This window comes from Halictus rubicundus, unplaced genomic scaffold (assembly GCF_050948215.1).
Source record: "Halictus rubicundus isolate RS-2024b unplaced genomic scaffold, iyHalRubi1_principal scaffold0103, whole genome shotgun sequence".
Lineage (NCBI taxonomy): Eukaryota > Metazoa > Arthropoda > Insecta > Hymenoptera > Halictidae > Halictus > Halictus rubicundus.
This window is the reverse complement of record NW_027488644.1, coordinates 673,802-680,265: the sequence shown is the minus strand read 5'-3', so window position 1 is coordinate 680,265 and position 6,464 is coordinate 673,802.

Here is a 6,464-nt window from a genome sequence, read left to right as displayed (position 1 = left end):
CATATATCCTATCCTATCCTCTATCCTATCCTATCCTGTATCCTATCCTATCCTCAATCCTATCCTATCCTATATCCTATCCTACCCTCTATCCTATCCTATCGTATCCTATCCTCTATCCTATCCCCTATCCTATCCAATCCTCTATCCTATCCTCTATCCTATTCTATCATCTATCCTATCCTATCCTCTATCGTATCGTATCCTCTGTCCTATCCAATCCTCTATCCTATCCTCTATCCTATCCTATCCTCAATCCTATCCTATACTCTATCCTATCCTATCCTCTATCCTATCTTATCCTCTATCGTATCGTATCCTCTATCCTATTAAATCCTCTATCCTATCCTGTATCCTATCCTATCCTCAATCCTATCCTATCCTCTATCCTATTCTATTCTCTATACTATCCTATCCTCTATCCTATCCTATCCTCTATCCTAGCTTACCATATCCTCTATCCTATCCTATCCTCTATCCTGTCCTATCCTCTATCCTATCCTATTCTCTATATTATCTTATCCTCTATACTATCCTGTACTCTATCCTATGCTATCCTCTATCCTGGCCTATCATCTATCCTATTCTATTCTCTATATTATCTTATCCTCTATACTATCCTGTACTCTATCCTATCCTATCCTCTATCGTATCTTATCCTCTACCCTATCCTATCCTCTATCCTATCCTATCCTCTGTCCTATCCTATCCTCTATCCTATCCTATCCTCTATCCTATCCTATCCTCTATCCTATCCTATCCTATCCTATCCTATCCTCTATGCTAGCCTATTATATCCTCTATCCTATCCTATTCTCTATCCTATCCTACCCTCTATCCTATCCTATCCTCTATCCTATCCTATCCTCAATCCTATCCTATCCTCTATCTTATCCTATCCTCTACCCTATCATATCCTCTATAATATCGTATCCTCCATCCTATAATATCATATATCCTATCCTATCCTCTATCCTATCCTATCCTCTATCCTATCCTATCCTCTCTCCTATCCAATCCTCAATCCTCACATATCCTCTATCCTATCCTATCCTCTATCCTATCCTATACCAACCTCTATCCCATAATATCCTGAATCCTATCCAATCCTCTATCCTATCCTATCCTCTATCTTATCCTATCCTCTACCCTATCCTATCCTCTATAATATCGTATCCTCCATCCTATAATATCATATATCCTATCCTATCCTCTATCCTATCCTATCCTATCCTATTATCTATCCCATAATATCTTCAATCCTATCCAATCCTCTATCCTATCATCTATCCTATCCAATCCTCTATCCTATCCTCTATCCTATCCTCTATCCTATCCTATTATGTGTCCTATCTTATCCTCTATCCTATCCTATCCTCTATCCTATCCTATCCTCTATCCTATCCTATCCTATCCTCTATCCCTTAATATCCTTAATCCTATCCTATCCTCTATCCTATCCTATCCTCTATCCTATCCTATCCTCTATCCTATCCTATCCTATCCTCTATCCCTTAATATCCTCAATCCTATCCTATCCTCTATCCTATCCTATCCTCTATCCTATCCTATCCTCTATCCTATCCTATTCTCTATCGTATCGTATCCTCTATCCTATCCAATTCTCTATCCTACCCTCTATCATATCCTATCCTCTATCGTATCGTATCCTCTATCCTATCCAATCCTCTATCCTATCATCTATCCTATCCTATCCGCAATCCTATCCTATCCTCTATCCTATTCAATTCTCTATCCTATCCTATCCTCTACCCTATCCTATCCTCTATCCTATCCTCTATAATATCGTATCCTCCATCTTATAATATCATATATCCTATCCTATCCTCTATCCTATCCTATCCTGTATCCTATCCTATCCTCAATCCTATCCTATCCTATATCCTATCCTACCCTCTATCCTATCCTATCGTATCCTATCCTCTATCCTATCCCCTATCCTATCCCCTATCCTATCCAATCCTCTATCCTATCCTCTATCCTATTCTATCATCTATCCTATCCTATCCTCTATCGTATCGTATCCTCTGTCCTATCCAATCCTCTATCCTATCCTCTATCCTATCCTATCCTCAATCCTATCCTATACTCTATCCTATCCTATCCTCTATCCTATCTTATCCTCTATCGTATCGTATCCTCTATCCTATTAAATCCTCTATCCTATCCTGTATCCTATCCTATCCTCAATCCTATCCTATCCTCTATCCTATTCTATTCTCTATACTATCCTATCCTCTATCCTATCCTATCCTCTATCCTAGCTTATCATATCCTCTATCCTATCCTATCCTCTATCCTGTCCTATCCTCTATCCTATCCTATTCTCTATATTATCTTATCCTCTATACTATCCTGTACTCTATCCTATGCTATCCTCTATCCTGGCCTATCATCTATCCTATTCTATTCTCTATATTATCTTATCCTCTATACTATCCTGTACTCTATCCTATCCTATCCTCTATCGTATCTTATCCTCTACCCTATCCTATCCTCTATCCTATCCTATCCTCTGTCCTATCCTATCCTCTATCCTATCCTATCCTCTATCCTATCCTATCCTCTATCCTATCCTATCCTATCCTATCCTATCCTCTATGCTAGCCTATTATATCCTCTATCCTATCCTATTCTCTATCCTATCCTACCCTCTATCCTATCATATCCTCTATCCAATCCTATCCTCTATCCTATCCTATCCTCTGTCCTATCCTATCCTCTATCCTATCCTATCCTCTATCGTATCGTATCCTCTATCCTATCCAATTCTCTATCCTACCCTCTATCCTATCCTATCCTCTATCGTATCGTATACTCTATCCTATCCTATCCTCTATCCTATTCTATTCTCTATAATATCCTATCCTCTATCCTATCCTATCCACTATCCTATCCTATCCTGTATCCTGTCCTATCCTCTATCCTATCCTATTCTCTATATTATCTTATCCTCTATACTATCCTGTACTTTATTCTATCCTATCCTCTATCCTATCCTATCCTCTATCCTCTATCCTATCCTATCCTCAATCCTATCCTATCCTCTATCCTAGCTTATCATATCCTCTATCCTATCCTATTCTCTATCCTATCCTACCCTCTATCCTATCCTATCCTCTATCCTATCCTATCCTCAATCCTATCCTATCCTCTATCTTATCCTATCCTCTACCCTATCATATCCTCTATAATATCGTATCCTCCATCCTATAATATCATATATCCTATCCTATCCTCTATCCTATCCTATCCTCTATCCTATCCTATCCTCTATCCTATCCTATCCTATCCTATCCTCTATCCCATAATATCCTCAATCATATCCAATCCTCTATCCTATCCTGTATCCTATCCAATCCTCTATCCTATCCTCTATCCTATCCTATCATTTATCCTATCCTATCCTCAATCCTATCCTATCCTCTATCCTATCCAATCCTCTATCCTATCATATCCTCTATCCTATCCTATCCTCTATCCTGTCCTATCCTCTATCCTATCCTATTCTCTATATTATCTTATCCTCTATACTATCCTGTACTCTATCCTATGCTATCCTCTATCCTGGCCTATCATCTATCCTATTCTATTCTCTATATTATCTTATCCTCTATACTATCCTGTACTCTATCCTATCCTATCCTCTATCGTATCTTATCCTCTACCCTATCCTATCCTCTATCCTATCCTATCCTCTGTCCTATCCTATCCTCTATCCTATCCTATCCTCTATCCTATCCTATCCTCTATCCTATCCTATCCTATCCTATCCTATCCTCTATGCTAGCCTATTATATCCTCTATCCTATCCTATTCTCTATCCTATCCTACCCTCTATCCTATCCTATCCTCTATCCTATCCTATCCTCAATCCTATCCTATCCTCTATCTTATCCTATCCTCTACCCTATCATATCCTCTATAATATCGTATCCTCCATCCTATAATATCATATATCCTATCCTATCCTCTATCCTATCCTCTCCTCTATCCAATCCTATCCTATCCTATCCTCTATCCCATAATATCCTCAATCATATCCAATCCTCTATCCTATCCTGTATCCTATCCAATCCTCTATCCTATCCTCTATCCTATCCTATCATTTATCCTATCCTATCCTCAATCCTATCCTATCCTCTATCCTATCCAATCCTCTATCCTATCATATCCTCTATCCAATCCTATCCTCTATCCTATCCTATCCTCTGTCCTATCCTATCCTCTATCCTATCCTATCCTCTATCGTATCGTATCCTCTATCCTATCCAATTCTCTATCCTACCCTCTATCCTATCCTATCCTCTATCGTATCGTATACTCTATCCTATCCTATCCTCTATCCTATTCTATTCTCTATAATATCCTATCCTCTATCCTATCCTATCCACTATCCTATCCTATCCTGTATCCTGTCCTATCCTCTATCCTATCCTATTCTCTATATTATCTTATCCTCTATACTATCCTGTACTTTATTCTATCCTATCCTCTATCCTATCCTATCCTCTATCCTCTATCCTATCCTATCCTCAATCCTATCCTATCCTCTATCCTAGCTTATCATATCCTCTATCCTATCCTATCCTCTATCCTATCCTATCCTCTACCCTATCCTATCCTCTATCCTGTCCTATCCTCTATCCTATCCTATTCTCTATATTATCTTATCCTCTATACTATCCTGCACTCTATCCTGTCCTATCCTCTATCCTATCCTATTCTCTATATTATCTTATCCTATATACTATCCTGTACTCTATCCTATCCTATCATCTATTCTATCCTATCCTCTATCTTATCCTATCCTCTATCCTATCCTATCCTGTATCCTATCCTATCCTCTATCCTATCCTATCCTCTATCCTATCCTATCCTCCAGCCTATCCTATCCTATCCTATCCTCTATCCCATAATATCCTCAATCCTATCCAATCCTCTAACCTATCCTCTATCCTATCCTCTATCCTATCCTATCCTATCGTCTATCCCTTAATATCCTCAATCCTATCCAATCCTCTATCCTATCCTCTGTCCTATCCTATCCTCTATCCTATCCTATCCTATCCTCTATCGTATCGTATCCTCTGTCCTATGCAATCCTCTATCCTATCCTCTATCCTATCCTATCCTCAATCCTATCCTATCCTCAATCCTATCCTATCCTCAATCCTATCCTATCGTCAATCCTATCATATCTTCAATCCTATCCTATCCTCTATCGTATCCTATCCTCTATCCTATCCTATCCTCTATCCTATCCTATCCTCCAGCCTATCCTATCCTATCATATCCTCTATCCCATAATATCCTCAATCCTATCCAATCCTCTAACCTATCCTCTATCCTATCCTCTATCCTATCCTATCCTCTATCCTATCCTATCCTCTATCCTAGCTTATCATATCCTCTATCCTATCCTATCCTCTATCCTATCCTATCCTCTACCCTATCCTATCCTCTATCCTGTCCTATCCTCTATCCTATCCTATTCTCAATATTATCTTATCCTCTATACTATCCTGTACTCTATCCTATCCTATCCTCCATCCTGTCCTATCCTCTATCCTATAATATTCTCTATATTATCTTATCCTCTATACTATCCTGTACTCTATCCTATCCTATCCTCAATCCTATCCGATCCTCTATCCTAGCCTATCATATCCTCTATCCTATCCTATCCTCTATCCTATCCTATCCTCTATCCTATCCTATCCTCTATCCTATCCTGTCCTCTATCCTATCCTATCCTATCCTATCCTCTATCCCATAATATCCTCAATCCTATCCAATCATCTATCCTATCCTCTATCCCATCCTATCCTCTACCCTATCCTATCCTCTATCCTGTCCTATCCTCTATCCTATCCTATTCTTAATATTATCTTATCCTCTATACTATCCTGTACTCTATCCTATCCTATCCTCCATCCTGTCCTATCCTCTATCCTATCCTATTCTCTATATTATCTTATCCTCTATACTATCCTGTACTCTATCCTATCCTATCCTCAATCCTATCCGATCCTCTATCCTAGCCTATCATATCCTCTATCCTATCCTATCCTCTATCCTATCCTATCCTCAATCCTATCCTATCCTCTATAATATCATATCCTCTATCCAATCCTATCCTCTATCCAATCCTATCCACTATCCTATCCTATCCTCTATCCTGTCCTATCCTCTATCCTATCCTATTCTCTATATTATCTTATCCTCTATACTATCCTGTACTCTATTCTATCCTATCCTCTATCTTATCCTATCCTCTACCCTATCCTATCCTCAATCTTATCCTATCCTCTACCCTATCCTATCCTCTATAATATCGTATCCTCCATCCAATAATATCATATATACTATCCTATCCTATCCTCTATCCTATCCTATCCTCTATAATATCGTATCCTCCATCCTATAATATCATATATCCT